Source organism: Crocodylus porosus, unplaced genomic scaffold (assembly GCF_001723895.1).
Source record: "Crocodylus porosus isolate Cpor-Errol unplaced genomic scaffold, CroPor_comp1, whole genome shotgun sequence".
Classification (NCBI taxonomy): domain Eukaryota; kingdom Metazoa; phylum Chordata; order Crocodylia; family Crocodylidae; genus Crocodylus; species Crocodylus porosus.
The window spans coordinates 48552854-48572399 of NW_017728948.1; positions in this window are offsets into that span (position 1 = coordinate 48552854).

A 19546-nucleotide genomic window follows, 5' to 3' on the forward strand; every position below is an offset into this window, starting at 1 on the left:
CTGCTCTGCCCCAGCCCCGCGGCTCGGGGAAGCCGCGCTGACGTCAAGCCCGAGAAGTGGCTGCAACTTTGCAAACAGCTGGCACTTAAAGGGGAAAGGGGGGCGGGGGCGCTGCTGCCTTCCGCCAGCGCCCGGATCCCTCCGACGCTCCGCGCTGATCCCCATCCAGCAGAAGCCCTGCGGGGTCAGCCAGGCTGGGAGCAGGTTCCACCAGGTGACAGATAAATAAAGGCCTCCGGGGTTTTTCTCCCCGTCAGGTGATGGCAGATATCCCCCCGCTTAAACTGCAACCCCCCTCCTCTGCCCCGATGCTAGAAATTGCTGGTTAGGGCAACCTGCCAGGTTCCAGATCTGAGAGCCGGCTCTGCTCTTTGCGCCCGGGCTGCCCATGGTGGGGGGTCTGCACCCCTCTCTGGTCCGACAGGGGACTCTGGGGAGTTGGGGCACCCGAAGTGCCACGGTCCATCAAGATGCAGGTGCCAAGTGCAGTTGCCACCTGCCTTTGAGTGCTTAGGAGCTAGAAGTGTGCTCTGTTTGAACAATGGGATTTGTGGAGCCTGAGCCAAAGCTCAGTTGGATCCAAGTTTCCACTTAATACTCTTGCAATCTGTCCTGCTGGGATGCATGTCTGGATAACAAGCAGACAAGGTTCTTTGGGTGAAAGATCAACTTAAATAATTGGAAATTTTTTTTTAGCAAGCTTTCAGATTTAAAAACCTAAAACAAGCAGTATCTTGTGTGGATAACAAGCAGTATCTTGTATGGGTAAAAAGGAATACCTTATTCTCCACTACTCTGGTAGAAAAGGAGGATGGAGGCATGAGCCCAGGGATCACATCTTTTTGCGTGTTGTGTGGGATTTCTTTTTTAAAGCACAAGAGAGAACAAGTTCTGTTGTTCCTATTAAAGCATTGTTAATTGTTGGCTCAGTCCCCCAAATGCCAAAGGCTACATGCCACATTTGTGTTTTTAAAGCTTTGGGGTGTTTCTATGCACTAGTAGGAGATAGACTGCTTTCCATTTAAGCAATGGGATTTGAGGATTTGGCCATGAAAAATCAGCAGGTTGCAAGTGGATCTCACTTTTACCTTCTTTTTTTATTATTTCTCATCTAGCTGTCACGGGATAATGATCACTTGGCATCTGCACTACAAAGATGGGGGAGGATGGTTAGAAAAGCAAACCTCTCTGTTTACAAGAGTAAGGAGTTGCTGGGAATGAAAATGCTTGCATTAAATTACTGATATGTCTAAGCATTCTTTTACACTCTGCATGGTCTTGGCCACTGTCTGAGTGTGGAAAACTGATTAGTGACCCTGAAAATGCATTTCTGAAAAGGTAAAAGCACAAGAAATGGAATATGATTCTGTCCTTTCCGCTGTTTCCTGGTTATTGTGTCTGAAACACTTGTGAACATCAGCATTCAAACCGTGTGCATATGGGAGGCAGGGGGTTCGTTTGTTCATAAGTTCTTTTTTTACATACACCTGCCTTCAGGCCACAAGTGAAACCAAATTGCACTGTTTTGTCCCAACTCCTGGGTGAAATCTAGGCCTTTCTGTAGTTAGCAGGCATGTTGCTGTTGATTCCAAAGAGGCTAAGATTTCACTGCCTTGTGTCATGTAGTGTAATTGTTGATCTCTCTTTAAAAGACCGAGGACTGAAACGTGGAATCGCTGGGATGCTGCACTGTGCAGTATATGACTGTGCAGTGTATGACTGAAATCTAATAAGGAATGCTAATTCCTCTCTTTCCCAGAGGTCTATTCCTGCCTTGTGAAGTGCCTCAAGCCACCATTACAGAAACAGTGCATCCTTTCCTCAGCTTCCTTCCAAGTTGGTCCGACTGCAGCAGCCTCCTTACATGTTTAACAATTTGGCCTCTAGTGTCTTCAGTCATGTTTGCCCTGGGCTTGTAGGGATAGCTAACTTGAACAATGTACAGTCAGATTGTTCATGGTGTGGACTTCCCCAAGTTCAGCCAGTTTTCTCTGGCACCTACATAAAAGTGTACAGATACGTGTAAGATAGATGTTAACAGTCTCTCAGAATTATTACCAAGGAGAGAGAATCCACTCCTCACTTCCTGTGTTCTGCAAGTCCCTCATTCATTTAAATAATTCTTAGAGACCTACTTAATTTGCAGTTTTGTGAAATACAGGATTGTCCGCAACAGCTGCGAAATCAAGAGCAAAAGAAACCTTAATAAAACTAAAATGCTGGCTCCCCAGTGGGAGCCTGTGATACTGGCTGCCAGGAGGGAAAGGCGCTGGCTGGCAGGGCAGCAGACAAGATAGCTGCTGCCCCCCTCAGTACTCCTCCCTCCCAGGGCCTTGTTGCCAATCAGCGCCAAGGGGCAAGGCCGCACAAAGGGCAGACTGCAATAAATATGGCAGCCACCTCTCATCCCACTGGGGCCTCTTTGCCAATCAGCACTGAGGGGCAGGGCCACAAAACTTTAGACAGCAATCAAGATGGAGACCACCCTCTCATCCCTCCCCCGCTCTCAGGTCTCTCCACCAATCAGCACCAAAATGCAAGGCCTCACCACCAATCAGTGCTGAGGGGCAGGACTGCCATGAAATGTCTGCAGAATGAGAGCTTTAGGCATGATCAACCCATGAAAATTGGTAAGTCCTCCCACAATTTAGGCAGACCCCTATTAATTCTTAAACATAACACCTAGTGTCTTTTCTCCATCACACTTGCCTGCCCCACATGTAATTGGCTCAGGGTGTCTTCTATGCACAGGATGCAGGTACTGAAGGCCGAAACTGCTCCCACTGGAATCTATGATAAAACCTCTTGCAAACTTCCAGGAGAGCACAGTTACTAAGAATGGTGTAGAGACATCATGTGCAGAATCTGTTGGGAGAGAAACATGTATTTGTTGTATGTTTGTTCACTGCTTTACAAATTGCATTCCTGGGCTGCTCCTCTACATGTTAACTCAATCCAAACAAATAATCTCATACTGTCACTAAGTGACATCCTATGAATTAAGTTCAAACTGGTACTAGCAAAGTTATGCCATGACTTACCTCCTTATTCACATAACTGCTATTTTACTACTACTTGTAGGTAAAAGTCTTTCTTTACTTCTACTCAGATGTGCCAAGTTTGAAATAAAAACAAGATACGCTATGAGTGAAAAAAACTTCTTCTGGCTAGCATATTGCTCATTCAATGATTTTTATTTTAAGTTAAAGCTTAGTTAAAATTTCATTATTCTGTAATTCGCTGACATTTCAACAAGCTCGAATGTAACTAGATTTACAGTTAAGTAAATACTTAAATATCTGGAAATACATTTTTTCTTAACAAAAATTACTTTGTTTCTCAACAGCAATCAACATTAAAGTAAATGTTCTAAAGATGTTAATTATAATATGCATTCACTACTATTATCCAAGGTAATTACTATCTTCAGTGGTTTTATTTGAATTTAAATTGGTAAAATGAAATGAAGGATAGCCAACTTTACTCTTCCATGCATAGTTTCAAAATAGAGCCAAAAAGGAAATAAACACGGAAACAAAACCCTAACAACAAAAAATTCCGTGCATATTTCAGGAGAAAAAGAGGGGCCAGTTGGATGTTGGATAATAGGTCCTGACAAAAACAAATGACAGAAACTTCATAATCATCACAGACAAATACCTTAGACTTCTCAATGAGTGGTCTTATCCCATGGCCAGCTTTCACTGAAGTCAATGAAAATATTGCCAGTGTGTTAGAGCACTTAGGCCCAAAGAGCACTTAGTCATCTGAGACTTTGACTGCATGATAAATGTGACACATTGGTGTGGCTATATAATTAATAAAGAAATCACCTGATAAGTATATTAGATTATTTTTTATTATATTCCAAATGTATCATTCCAGAAAAATGGCAAGGATATTGTGGAATTATATTACAACAAAGTTAATTGCCCATTTGATTTATTACAGTTACACAAGCATGTTCATTAGGCCTGTGCCAGTTGGCAGTGATCTGATTCAGCTTCAGATCCAGCCACTTGGGATGGCTGTGATCGATCCAGAGCTCCAGGCTGGGTTTCCCACAAGGGCCCATGACACGAGTTCTGCTTGTCCACAGCTTGAGGGGCAGTTCCCCCCAAACCCCTGCACTGATCTTCTTGAAACTTGGCAGGCTTTGTGGCCTCAGCAAGAGCTACCACCTGTACAGCTTTCACTCCACTATGTTGTAACACATAGACATGACAGGAGTTTTGCTTTCAAGAATTTGGGGTACATTTCCCCCCAAACCCCTGTACCAATCTTCTTGAAACTTGGCAGACTTGTGGCCTCATTAAGGGCCACCATATCTGCAGTTTTCACCCCGCTATGTTGTCATGCCTAGACAGAACAGGAGTTTTGCTTTCAAGAATTTGGGGTACAGTTCCCCCCAAACCCCTGCACCTATCTTCTTTAAACTTCGCAGGCTTCATACTCTCTGCAGAGTCTACCAGTTCTGAAAATTTCATCCAAATCGGACAAAAACCACCAAAGTTATAGATATTTTATTGTTTCCCCATTATACCCTATGGCCGAATCTCCAAGGTGGTTCCAAGGCTCTTCAGAAGCTCTGAACTGCTTTGGGAAGCCAAATGAGATAGGCTTCCACCTGGATGTGCTGCTCAGACCCCAAAGCATCAGAAGCTTCTCCAGATCCAAAGCTCTGTCCGAAACCTCACACAGCCCTAATGCTCATGGAATCATGAAATCATAGAAAAATTTGGCTGGAAGCAACCTCCAGAGATTATCTCGTCCAACTCCCCACCAGAGGCAGGATCATCCTTATCCAAACCATCATATAAATATCTTTGTCTAGCCTGTTAGTAAAACTACAGTCTTCAGCAGTTTATTAATACTAAGCTACACTATTAGTATAAGCTGACACACAACCACAAGGCATAACACCCTAACCTGCCGCAGGTACTGTAGACAGACAATGACGACCAATGTCCTGATGCTGCAAACTCTGTTAAAATAGGGTGGTGAGGTCCAAGGAAGAGGACCATGCTTTCTCTGCCCATCCCTCTTCCCTCCCCACCTCCAGTACAGAGGACAGCAAAAACTCTCACAGTGACCATGTCGACACGAGTTACTGATTGCGTAATAGGTCATTACTACTGCGCAGTAGTAACAATCTACTGTGCAGTCAGCATCACCAAAAAGCTGTGCAGGGACACTACTGCACAATAACTCCAGTTGCTGCACAGTCATTTAGTACTTGTGTATGCAAATATTAAATCATTGCACAGTAACAATTGCTCTATCAATGTCTCATGTAGACATCTGTACCAAACTGGCCATGGGGTAAAGTACCTTCCTAACCCCAACTATAGCAATCTCTGGCCCTGAGTGGAAGGGCAAGGCCCTCTAGCCAGGAGCCTCTTGGTTTTATTCCCAGCAGGCACATTAGTACATGCTAGTCAAAATCCCCAGTCTTGGCTGCAGCCAACACCCACACGCTTCTGAGGAATGTAAACTATAATCTCTCCCCTTCCCTCTTCCCTCTTCCCCTCCCAACACATGTAGCAACAGGAAAAATGTCCAGCCCCATTTGTCAACCAGAAAAGCCCAGAAATACAAGACTTATCCATAGCAGAACATAGTCTACTGCTAGATCATCCTTGACCCATACTTATTCAAGCTCTTGAACACCTCCAGTGATGGTGAGTCCACAACTTTCCTAGCCAGTCCATTCCACTGCCTCACTTCTCTAACAGTGAAGATGTCTTTTCCTGAAAGCCAATCTAAAACTACTTTGCTACAACTTCATGTCATTTCCTACTCTCTGCAGCAAGAGAAAAAAAGGTGTGTTCACTCCTTTTTGTGACAGCCCTTTGGGTATCTGCAGGCTTCTATCATGTCCCCTCTTAAATGCCTTTTCTGCAAAATGAGCATGCCTATTTCTTTCAACCTCTCCTCATAAGGCTTGCCTTCCAAGTCCTTTATTATTTTTGCCTCCTGCCCCTGGACTCTACCTTCGACATGCCCTTTTTTAAACATGTGAAGTCCCAAACTGCACACAATGCTCTAGATGAGTGCCAAGTGCCAATACTCTAGATGAGTGCCTAGCCAGTGCCAAGTAAAGAGGTACTATCACCTCCTGCATTTGCACTTAATGCTTCTAGTGAAACCACAAACCACAAACAGCTTTTGTGCAGCTACATCACACTGCAGACTCAGACTGAGTCTGTGATCCACCAAGACTCCTAGGGTCTTCTGCATAGCATTGTCATCCAGCCAGGCATCACTCATTTTGTATTTGTATTTTTTATTTTTCTTCTCAAAATTCATCACCACTTTACTATTACTCTCTGACACTTCCTGCCCATCCTGTGCTTCCAGGCTGGGAGCATATCAGTGTATCCAAACCTGGAACTATACCAGCAAGGCCACTTATAGCTTATCTACTGTGGCTGCTCTCCAGTACACTACAGACAAAGGGCTCAAGAGCATTTGCAGGCGATGCCCCTCCCCTCCTCTGACTGTTCTCTCAAACAAGCTTCTGGGTTACAGCAATGCCTGTGTGTGTGCAGGATGGGGTGTCTAGGCCCTTTAGTCTTGGAACTTGTTACCATTGCAGTATAGATGAGCCCTACAAGGCCTTGGCCATTGTCATTTTGGCCCTACTTATTTTGGTCAAGGGCATATTTTTGTCATCCCTGAGAGAGGCAGTTAGCTGCAGTGGTCTGAAGTCAGGAAATAGGCAGTTCAGGATAGAAGCTTAGAGATTTTTTAAATGAGAAAGTCTCTAAGATGCCACACCATCTGTTAGTGAATCAGGACAGGGGTAGTCCAGATGGGTTCCCCAGGGAGCCAGGGGTACAGAGGGGTCTGGCATCAAAACTGGATTCAGGAGCTGTAGCAGAAGTTCAAAGCAGGCTGGGATCAGAAGTCATAGCCTGAAACAAGGTAAGCCAAGGTTTAACAAGGATCAGGAGCCAAAACCCAGACCCAAGGGTCAAACCAGAATTAAGAGCCAAGAACTGGAATCAGGGAATGCCAAAGGCCTTACCAGAATCAGAAGCTGGAGTCAGAACCAGAAAGCCAGCATGAAAGATTAGGAACTTTCACCTTTATCCAGCCAAAGATACCGCAATCTGAGTCTGGTTATTAGGGGCTAGAGCAGGTGGGTCCTGCTGCCTGTGACTTAAGGGGATTGACTGCCCTGAATGCATCATTCAGCCCAATGGGGACCAAGGGTCTGAGCTTGCTGCAGATGATGACTTTTCAGGGATGAGTTGTCTATATTTCCTGTTTAGGATAGATTGGGTCCAGGGTTCTGATCTGGCCTCATTACACAGTCCTACCTTCTTCCTTATCACTTCTGGTAATTCACATCATAACTCTTAGGTGTTGCTCAGTATTTTCCCCTCAACCTTCTTTTTGGCCAGCTGTAAAGATAAGTACTATAGGAAGAGTCTTCCAAGAGATACTTTGGCAGTCTTTGTTCTGTCATCCTAACCATAAGCCCTGCTGAGTGATGTTGTTTGAATTTCACCACCTTTACTATCTTTGTTTTTTCAGAAACCTCCTGAAATTACTATTAAATTGTCTGTATGTGCCCCTTTACTAGCTAAAATTAATTCAATATTTGTATTTTTTTAAGTTTGTGTCTATTTTATTTTATGTAGCTCTTATGAAAGTAAATTTTCTCAGGTAAGCAATCCTTTAAATACATTGGAACTGCTCATGTGAGAAGGCACATGTGTGGGAGATTGTAGGATCAGGACTTTAAACAGCATTATAGGTTAACATGGTTATTTATGCATTTAGATTACTGATATAGCTTGTTTAGCTGCAGTGCTGGGATTACTCTGCTGGGACTGAAATTGGAATAAAAGAATATGCACATTTAATTTTGAAACAGGAATGTCAGGACTTCATATAGCATATAAGATGTTATTGATTGTTCTAATATTGCTTATGATTGAAAACATCACTATGATTTTATTGTTTTAGAATTCCGAAAAGATTATGCATTTTCATCAAAAGACCTTGTGATATCTCTAACAATCCAGGCTAAAGAGAAAGGTCTTGGAAATTTGTTACTCAGGGGCAGTTTCAGTCTTGAATGATGTGTTCTCACATTCCAGAAGTATTTACAAAGGTTCCCTTAACATCAGCTCTGTTAAACTGAGGCTGACTGAATTTGCCTGAATTATTTCTTAAAAGGAGCATGTGAATTTACGTCTGTAATGGTTGATATGTCCTTAAAGTACAAAAGTATTTATAAAGGTGGCAAAAAAGTCAGTTATTTTATACTGTGGCTGATTGAGGTTGCCCATATTATTCCCTAAACTACATTACAATACCAAAACACAGGCACATTTTCTAAGCCCATATGGCTTAATTAAAATAATATTTCAATTGAAATAACTCTTCATTAAAGTAAACATGCATGGAGAATATGAGATTTTTTATGTCATTGTGTTTGCCATCTGAAAAAATGGACTATGAAATTTCCTTTCTTTCCTTATCTTTAATGCTGATATAATAAAGCTAAACATAACTAAAAGGTGGCATCAGATCACCAAATCATTCCCACAGAGACTTCTTCATGAACAGAGGCATGATCCATATCCAGAAGCACCAGGTTCTGACTACACCTGTAGTGCAAGCAAGCAAAGCCTCACATATCCAAGCCAGAGTAACCCAAATCCAAATGTAGGCATTTTTAAAGGAAATGTTTAATATTATGAGCTTGGTATTCAGAGATGATGAGCACTGAAAGCTCCAATTGGCTTCAACTGGTGTTTTGGGTATTCAGTACTTCTGATTAGGCATGTCTTCAGCCATTACTTAAAAATTAACATGTTTACTTCAGAGATTCCATGAACTCTACGTAAAGTAGGACAAATTCTTCACTTCACTGAACTCAATGCAGAAATTTTCCAAGACACTTTTGTTGTTGCCATGGGCATTCATCAGTTATATTTTACCAGAACTATATTATCCTTTGCTTCCTTATTATAGAATAATATTTACATGTATATGCACATTCATATCTAAAGATAGATATATATGTATATTTGTAATAGTATGTATAGTCCTATAATTATATCATATTGTGATATGCATATTTACTTATTTATTAATAGACATTTACAACAAAATTTTTTACAAATAAAGTTACGGTTGATGGAAAAAGTCAAGAAGTCCAAATTTATGCTCCCACATCCATTATTGCCTGGCTACATTGTTCATGAAGAGCTGTAGAGACCCAAGCACTGACTAATATAAGGGGTAAAGCTAAGATTTTTTGTGTGAACTATAACTCTGAATTTCCCCAAAAGTTTGTCTGTGTTCCAGACACAGCTCTTTATTAATAATGAATCGCCCAATGAGTATGACAGCTGGAACAGGTGACAAAAGAAAAAAAAAATTCCAGGATGGTTTTGATTCTAGTTGTTAGGGTTCTTAATGTATAGGGGAGAGACCCGAATTCCAGACTTGGCACCTGTTAGGGTTATTTTGTTTTTTTATTTGATGACTGTTTAATGTAAAATGCTCACACAGTTCTTGGCACAAGAATTAGAACCCACTCTAGTTTAATGCCCTTAATGCACTCTTGATTGCTTTCCTTCTCACCTCATGGCTCTTGCATTCTTGGTTGCATAGGGGACCAACTTCAACACTGGGGGTGGTAGACTCTACTCCACCCAAACTACTTTATGTCCTAGTTGGAAAGGCACTTTCATGGAAAGTAGGTGTGGATTTTAATGCTACCACCCAGATCTCCCCATTCTGAATAACAAGTGACTAGAGGTGGCTGATATACACCTCTGAGTCAGGTGCCTACGCTTAGAAAGGGCAGTATTTCAGGTACACCTTTAAACTAAGTATTCCCTGTGACTGACTATGGATGTCTCTCTGCTCAACATCAGGGTTCTCTGACTTGCCCTTTTGGAAGTGCCTAACTCCCCAATGACTGTATGGGGAAACAAGGAACCTAAGTCTATTTCTTTGAATCATCCTTCTGGGGGCCAATTTTTTTATGAAGAAGTTGGAAGCACCTCTAAGGGGCCAATTTGGATTTTGTCCCTAAACACTTTTGTTGTTCTGTGTCTTGGGCAAATAACAAGGAGATCCATGAAAGTCAGTGAGTCTACTCATGCAAATAATGTTATTTGTGCATCCATGTTTACAGTTTCATGGACTGCACTGAGAAGACAGAAAACACATTTTGTTTTAGACTAACCTATCTGGCTATTTTGTATTTGTGAGGCTTGAACAACTTTCCTATGCTGTATTAACATCTTACAACCTTTCTATTGTTACTTAATATAATGAAAATAATAATTCAAGGTTCAATATGTATATAGTACGATCTGTAAGAGACAAGATGGCATAAGGAACTATTTCTCTCTCTCTCTCTCTCACACACACACACATACACACACACACACACACACACACACACACACACACACACACCCTTTTTCCTGATATATTTTTATATCTTTTTTTAATGTTGTGTTGGAGCATCCATTCAGTACATAATAATAGAATGGCTTTGTCTTGTAGGGTGCTGCTTTAAAGAAACCTGCAGAATACATTGTAAATGATAAATTAATGATGGCTTTGGAATACAAGAATAATTCTAAAAGTGACAGGACTCCATAGTGTAGTATAATAAACTACATATGTGAGTTCAGATTTCAGTGGTATCCACTAATAACAAGGTACATTTGATTTTACAGCCTAGGGAGTTGTTGGCAACATCAAAATAGTATTACTAAAAACAATCAAAGCAAAAGGAATAGAGTGAAATTTGTGGTAGCAGACTGTCTAGGGAGATTAGGAAATTGGTAATTCCTATTTCTTAGAAGACAGAAAGAAAAAAAAACAGTCAGAAAAATCATTAATATAAAATTAACCAAATTTTACTCTCACTTGCATTGGTGCAAGTCCAGATAATCCAATTGACTGCAGTAGAAGTTATCTGGATTTACACAGGGGTAAATGAGAACACAATTTGGGGCATATAAAATGCAAATTGATATATTTTGAGAAAAAATAGCATTTAAAATAATGTCTTTCAGGAACAATTCTGTACATTCCCATTTATTCCCTATTGTTATATTGACAGGTTATAACTAACCTATGCTGTGATTGGCAGGTTAATATAATGATTTTCCTCTAAGCAGCAGGTGAATTTAACACACTGAAATATATGAGTGTGTGTGTGTGTATAGCTGTAAAAATATACATTTTTAAAAAACTAAACAGAAATAAAGCAAAATTAAAGACCCACAATAGCATTATGCATGTTAGGTTAGAAAATCAAGGTACTTTAGAAAAAATATATCTTTACCATTAAACTGTAAAAGGCTGTGACTGACTTGAAAGTAATTAATAAGTTACTATGAAATTTCTGCCATAGAAATAGGGCAAGTGGATTATGTAATAAAAGCATTCATCAGCCCTACCTGTTCTGAGTTTTTCATTTGTTTCCTGCCAGCTCTTCATGATTTGACATAATTTACGGGGGAAAAGGACTTTAGCAATTACCTTAGTGCACCAGCAACACAGTTTTTCATAGGCTGTATGATCACTGTTAGAAATATTGTCACTTTATGATCAATAGGATAGTATATTTATAGATTAGCAGTGGGACTGATTCTAGGAAACCCAAATATTTATTGAGTGTGGCTTCTCTAGTAAATATGTACACAGACAAGATGGAAATGAAAAGGAGTTCATGAAGTAAAAAGAAATGTATTCCTGCAGTGGAAATGTGCTATATAACAGATTAATGTGGAATCTATAGACATTAATATACAGTAACGTAAGCTCAATAAAAGGCTGTTAAAATAGCTACCTAAAAATGGAAAGAAGTTTAGCGAAATAGGAGAACAAGCTGTATGAAGAAAAGTGGGATATTATGGGCATAACTTAAACCTAGCTGGAAGATTACATTAACCAGGCTAGTAACAAAAAGGATATAGATTAGATGCAGCAGGCAGGAATATCAAATGGCAGGCACAGACTTTCTCATGAAGATAGGCATGGGATTGCATGTACTTTCAAGTGTGTGGGAGGTGAAAGCTTCCAAAATTCTAGCCAAATTAGCCAATACATTAAGACAGCATGAAGAAGAGATGAAACCCACCACTTAAATCTTTCAAAAAATCTCCTGATTCTATGTATATGAAAATCAAGTGGATGGGAAACCTCCAGCTCATAGGAAGATTGGAAAAATACAGATAGTAAGAGATTGGAGTGATGAAGCACTTGGCACATCCAGATAATTTCTATTGTAAACAGCGAAGATCTACTGATGAAAAAACATTATATATGAGTTAAGTATCATTATTAAATTCTTGGCAGCTTATAACAACTGTCTGGGCTTTTATTTCTATCCTGTATCTTCAGAAGGCATGCAGTAAACATGGACCAGTGTGTTTTGAGAGTCAGGTGGCAACTGGTGGTGCAAGCCAGCTATGCAGATCCTGAGATATATATCAAGCTGAAGGAACATGCCCTATGCTCTAACTGTATCCCACAAACTTCCTCTCCCTAAAAGTGTCCAGCGGTATTTTTCTCCTTTTTCACAATTTTCCTTGGAAGATGATTACAAAAGCCTGAATTTGTTTATTCTTTATGGAAAGGAGAGTGCAGAAAGTGATGATTGATAGGACTGTTATGGCTTGAACTTGAAGAGGTTTCTTAAAATAAACTAGTTACAGGAATATATTATACTCCACCTTCTCCAAAAAAGAACAGCTGGACTGTGAAATGACTGTGAAAATGAAAAACCATATGAAAAGGTCAGGAGAGTCATAGCAGTAATGGGTGATTTTCTTAACCTAGTCATAGATGCAAGAGAATTAAGTGGCAGAAATAAAGCTGGCAGTATGTATGTGGATATGAAACAGGATTGCTTTTCAACTCAATATGTTTCAAAATACTTTGGACATGAATAATGTTGGGAGTGACAAATCCCACTAAAACTGCAATGTGGAGGAGAAGAGATCATGGAGGGCAAGTCTTATAGTTTTGTTGAGATTAAGACTAAAATGAGAAGAAGGCCAAGGTGAAACATAAAGGTATGCACTATTAGATGGCAAACTGACTTGCTTCGGGCTCTGATGATTAAAATCCAATGAGCTGAAGCACTGGGGAGAACAGAGGGTGTTTCAAGAAAATTGCTGAATAAACTTGATGTTCAGTGTGCTGCAAACAGGTAATAAGTATGATAGAAATGCATATAAATAAGATATTAATAAAAGAATTAAAATAGAGCCACTGATTTTGGGACCTGACTAGCATTCTAGATTCTGTTAAAATTGATTACAATATGTGAAGGATCAAATGTGCTTTACATCCCAAGCCATGAAAAATGAATCACATCATTCACTTTCTGTCTGTATTGCAGACTTCTGAACTGTTCGGACAGCTTTCTAAAAATGAATATATTCTCTATGATATAAAATTTCAAACTGGATTTATTTTTAATTTTTTTTTACACACCACATACATATGCCCTAGATTAACTATATCATCACAGCAAAGGATGGTGGTTTACCATACATCTTTTTATTAGGGTTTTTATAAAATGTAAAATTATAAAGCTAAATCCTTGTTCCCAATACGATACCTTTATACCACTCTGGTGACACAAAGGCATTGCAAAACTATGTTTGCCAGCTTGCTGAGGAATAGGTATGTGGGGGTATCCACACTGATGTAGAGATGGCATAGCCAACTCCATGCCACTTTCACTGGCCTTCCAAGTATTAAGGTATGGCTTGGGAGAAGGGGCATGGTAAGAACATTGTTGCACTATGGCATACCGTGTGTGCCACAAAAACTTTCTGAGGGACAGTTGCAGAGTGGTAGGTATCACTTAGAACAGCCTTGGGGCTGTGCCAATGAACGAACTGACTCCTCTCTGTCTCTGTGACCAAAAACTAGTTTTCCTCACTGCAGGTACTTGGTTTTACACCACACATGTCTTCACCATCCATTTTAATTCATTTGGAGAACAAAGCAGAAAAAAATGTTGGTGTAATTTTCTTGGGTTATTTTTTTCAGACAGAACCTATAACTATGTTTCTATCCCCTGGCTTTCTTCACAGTTCTATCACTGGTAGACAGTTATTGTTGGCATGCACAAAGAATGTCCAAGTTCTACATTTACCTGCATCACATTTTGTTCATTTTGGTGTAGTATGGAGGAGGAACACTACTCAGGCACAATGCAATGAAGGACCAAGTTTTACTGTTATAATCCTTAGTGAAATCTATGGGATTGTACATGGTATAAATGAGAACAGAAAGGCAATGTATAAATGAGAGGGGCCATGTTAATCCCTACCACAGTGCACACAACTCAGTGGTGTTAAACCAGAAATGAATTTAGCTGAAGTTTTCATATGTAAAAGGATGCAGTCTCTACTAGAATATCCACTGTGTGAGCATCGTGCTGTTGCATATCACTAGAATGCTATCAAATCAAAGACAGCATCAGAAGGATGCAGTGTATCTTTTAGGTTTTCTTACTGACTTCTTAAAATGGGAGATTAAGACTTTATGATCAGAGGCCATTAATGGATAAAAAAAGATGGGTACTTTATATACTAAGAAAGAATCATATCTAAGACCAGGATCGGTTTAGAAGTGCCCATAAAGAGAAGAGTACAGGGAAAGCTACAAGTGAGATGGTACCATCCATCTTATTCACCCAGAGAATCTTACTCCCTGAACAGTCCAATTGATTTCAGTCATTTGGAAAAAGTACTTCTCAGGAAGAAAAATGTATCACTCTGGGCCCAATGGGGGCTAGATCCTCAGTTAGTGTAAACTGATGTACCTCCATAAGAAGTAATGATAGACATCAAGCTACACTGATTTACACCTGCTGAGGGTCTATCCTGAGGTATAGATGACAAAGGTGTGGAAGATGTTGGAAATATGAACAATTAGATAATAAATGAGGGTAAAGCAAAACTGGGCAAAGATATGAAAGAGAGCACAAGGCATTTAAACTAAATGTGCAATGAACTGCCAGTGGAGAGATCCAGTGACAGGATCGATATGGTCTTTGTGGCAGCAATTGGGGTAGACTGCTGTGAAGCACAATGAGATGAAGATAGGCCCAGGGAGAGGAGGATTGAACAGGAAAGAGCATAGGGACTTTTAGCCTTGGCCATGGAAAGAAAAGAAATGGGTTTGGCATTCTGGCCCCAGTAAGGTCAAAACTCCAATTGACTGAATGTAATTTCACCTGTGGATTCCAGAGACGTTGTGTTTTTAAACTAAAATGGCACTTCTGGAGTCATATTCTGAAGTAGGGTGCAACACAGGACAAATTGATCGGTGTTTTAACTCAGAATAGTCATCTAAAAAGTTTAAGCCTGATTTAAAGTAACTGCTTTTCCCACTCAGATTAACATCGGCTTGAGGGCTTTTGCTACACTTGACTGAAATATTTGAGAAGAAAAGCTCAATGAATCATGAAAAAAGCACGAAATGTAAAAAGAGATACAGAGAGAAAGAGAGTGAGAGAGCTCCGCTGTTATCTAGACACTGAAACAGAACAGAGAAAAAGAAGTGGAAAGGAATAATTTTTGACATGTAAAAATATCACCTGAAATGAAATCTGAAGATGTACAAAAGCATACTTTAGAGACTTTGGGAAAAACTAATTTTAACTGCTGTTTTCCCCCTTTTTGATTTTATAGAGTTTTATGTCTGATCTCTTGCTACCAATAAATGAAATTTTCCCATGTGGAAAGTCAATACTATAGCTGAAAATAACACAATGCCTGAAAGGGAACTTGGAGTCATTGTTGACTCCAGGATGAACATGGGTCGCCAATGCGAGGAAGCTGCCAGTAAGGCTTACCGCACCTTGTCATGCATCTATACATGCATCACAAGTAGATCCAGGGAGGTGATCCTCCCCCTCTATGCAGCACTGCTCAGGCCACAGTTGGAGTACTGCATCCAGTTCTGGGCACCGCATTTCAAGAGGGATGTGGCTCACATCAAGAGGGTCCAAAGGAGGTCCACTCACATGTTTAGGGGGCAGCAGGCCAGGCCCTATGAGGATAGACTAAAGGGTCTGAATCTATTTAGCCTCCACAAGAGAAGACTGAGAGGGGATTTGGTGACGGCCTATAAACTCACCGGGGGGGACCAGCAGAAAATAGGTGAGGCTCTGTTCCCCTTGGCACCATTGGGAATAACAAGGAATAACAGCCACAAACTGATTGACAGCAGATTCAGGCTAGATGTCAGGAGGCATTACTTTACAGTTAGGGCTGCCAGGCTCTGGAATGGGCTCCCAGGGGAGATGGTGCTCTCTTCTTCCTTGGGGGTCTTCAAGAGGAGGTTGGATAAATATCTGGCTGGGGTATTATGATCCCAGAATTCATTTCTGCCCAGGGCAGGGGGTCGGAGGTGATGATCTTTTCAGGTCCCTTCAGACCTTAGTAACTATGTAACTATGTAACAATACAGGGTCTATGTACTACTTAAATTTCACATAAGCCTTCAAATGTGGGTATAAGCTGGACAATAAAGTACAGTACAGCTACTGTGAATGATGCCAGAAAAACACATTTTAATTTTTATAGTGAGGTTTGAATGCAAGTTGTTTTATTTATTTATTTATTTTTATTTGAACCACAAAACATTCTCACTACCATGGGTCAACAAATGTCCCGTTGTCTGCCACCACCTGCATCCAAACAGGCAAATATTTCACTTTATTTTCACATACTACCCTGCATATGTTCATTATACAGAGATTTGTCTGAGTCAGGTTACATTTATATTCAAATGCCAAGTTTTGATTCATTAGAAATATATCATTATGGTACACTAGATCATCGAAATCGTTCTGATCCACTGTTCAGATAGCCGTTAGTGTTTATCTTCAGTGACATCCAGAAACTGAGTCTGATGCCAAGCATGGTCATGCAGAGAATGGAAATTTAAAGAGTCATTTTCATTTATAATAAACACACCCAGCTGGGATCCCAGCTGCTAACTAAGGATCCAGAGCTCAAGCTTCCTGCTACCTGGGAGGGTCTAATTATAAAACCACCTAGACTGGCTCTCAACACTATAAACGAAAGGGGTCAGGATTAATTTAAGATGAACACTGACCACCATCAAAATAAGACATCTGAAACACTATCATATCACTAACCAGCGGGGGATATTTTATACAGTGGTATAAATCCAAAGATCCATTAAATGAGGCTGAAGTAATGAGCTTCCAGGGGTATGTAACTTGAAAATCCTAATTGACCCAGTTTGCCTGATCTCTTTGTACAAAGCCATTAAAACCCCCCACAATCCTGTCTGAAAAAGCAATGGTTTAACACTCCCACAAAACAAAGAATGTTTCTTATATTCCAAGTACCCTAGAAATATCTTATATTGCTAACTGGCACACTTCTTTAAATGACAATTTAAAAGAACAGATGGGAAAGTACCTAATATGAAAGTGTATCTCCATTGTCCTGTTCATAAAATCAAACAACATGATAAATTAGTGAGCAGAATTTTTTTCACTTTATCTGATAGTATATTTGGAATGGCCTTTTCAGAAAATACTCAGTACTGTGTCACTGTTGATGTTTACCCCAGGGGAAGTACAGCACAATGACAGTTGCATCCAGGAGAACATAAGGGTTTAGAGTTGAAAGCAGAGGGAAAGCGATCTAGCAAACTAGGTCTGTAAATTCAGAACAACTCTGACTGTCCGCAGTCTCAAGAAATGCTTGGAAATACTGGGCATTTATAGACATGCTTTGGGAGGTGGAGGGAGGCACTTTAAGTAGCGAGCCATGCTAATTAAAAGCACCCAAGTGTCACATGTATCAGTGTCCCTGTGCTAAAAAACGATGGCAGGACACTTTGAACTAAAGCTCATGGAATAAATTTTAGTTTAAAGTGCCCTGCTGCCAAGTGCCTGTAGATCTGGGGGCATGAGGGGAGTAAAACCCTTACCTTCAGCAATCTACCAGGCTGAAGTGCAAGCTGGCACAGAAAGGAAAGGACAGGCTGCAGGAACATCCAGGACAGGACAGCAACCCACACAGCCAGGTTCATCGGCATCATACAGGGCAGACAAGCTGTAGCTAGAAATCAGAAGCTGAAGCTGATAGGCTGGGAGTACATGGAGAAGAGCCCAAAAGGATGCAGAAAGTGGTGACAGAGGAGACCCTACGTTGGACGGGAGCAGAGGCAAGGGGTGAGGGAAACCCCTGCCCATATTTCTTTATTTTTGTTTCTAAGGGACTGACTTGTGAACTGCTTGCAAATTGCCCTGTTTGCTGCTCCCCTGGTCACTTGGAGTGTCTCCTTATATACTTTTCCTGGGCCTGGACTGGCTAGGGCCTTTTGTTAGGGCCTTTTGTCACACCCAGGCAAATCTCTGAAAGAAGGGCTACAGAAATCCTGAGCTCTGCAGGACACAACCTCTAGTGGTGTGCAGCTAGCAAGGTATCCAAGATTGCAATCCAGCCATATAGAACTCCTGAATATTGCAGCATAGGATATAGCATATTTTTTAAGTGCTTATGCAGAGCTCTTCATGTTCAGAGCTTTTTTGTAACTTAGTGCAGAACAGAACTTTTAGTCAACATTTATGTATCATGAATCTCCATTTTTATGAGATTTGGAAAATGCTATTTAACTGTAGGCTATACATACATGCATATCTCAAACTTAAACTATTCAAATTGAGGTTTGGTATGGGAAATTATTGTCAGTATGGCTTGGAAAGGTAACCAGCCTAAAGTGGTGTATGCTACTTTTTCTCATCTCTATTTTATGATATAGCTTAACTACTGTAGTTGAATCATGTGACCATCACAGCCAATAGCAGAACTATAATTCAGAAACCTATGTTTAACAGTAATTCTGAAATGTTCACTATAATTCTTGGTCCCTTATAGTTACTTACAATTTCATTTTTACTTGACACTGAGGCTGGGTAAAGCCCCACATACTCCTAACATTATTGCATCTCTGCTTAAAGAATATGACACTTCCCCATCCATAGCTTTCCAATGGATTTTTACCTTACGATGGTGGTTAAGCCAGGCACCAGAAGAAAAGAAAACAATTGCATCCCAATGTTATAGTAACCATTGCTTTGTTTGCATGGGACACTTGCTTTGTGTTAAATCTGTGTGGTATTAAAGTTAGAATGTGTTCTGAGCAGTTGCATTTTAAATTTTACTGTGGTCAGCTGATTGACAATCTCCCATACTGCACTGCAGCCAGTTCAAGACTCCAGTATGGTGCAATGTCTGGGACAGACAATCATCAAGCTCTGCTTGTACTATCTTAATGGAATGGTCCGAAGATAGCTGCACATATTATTTGACAGTGCTGCTGAGTACATGGGGGCCCATGGGCCTTGGCCCCCCCTTGGGAAGATGGCTATCACCTGAAATGCATAAAACTTTCCACAAGCCCATCATCTTAGGCCGCTACCCCCGACAAAAATAAAAGTTGGCACCTATGTTACTTGATATCACCTAGTGATACTCCTCCCATGAAA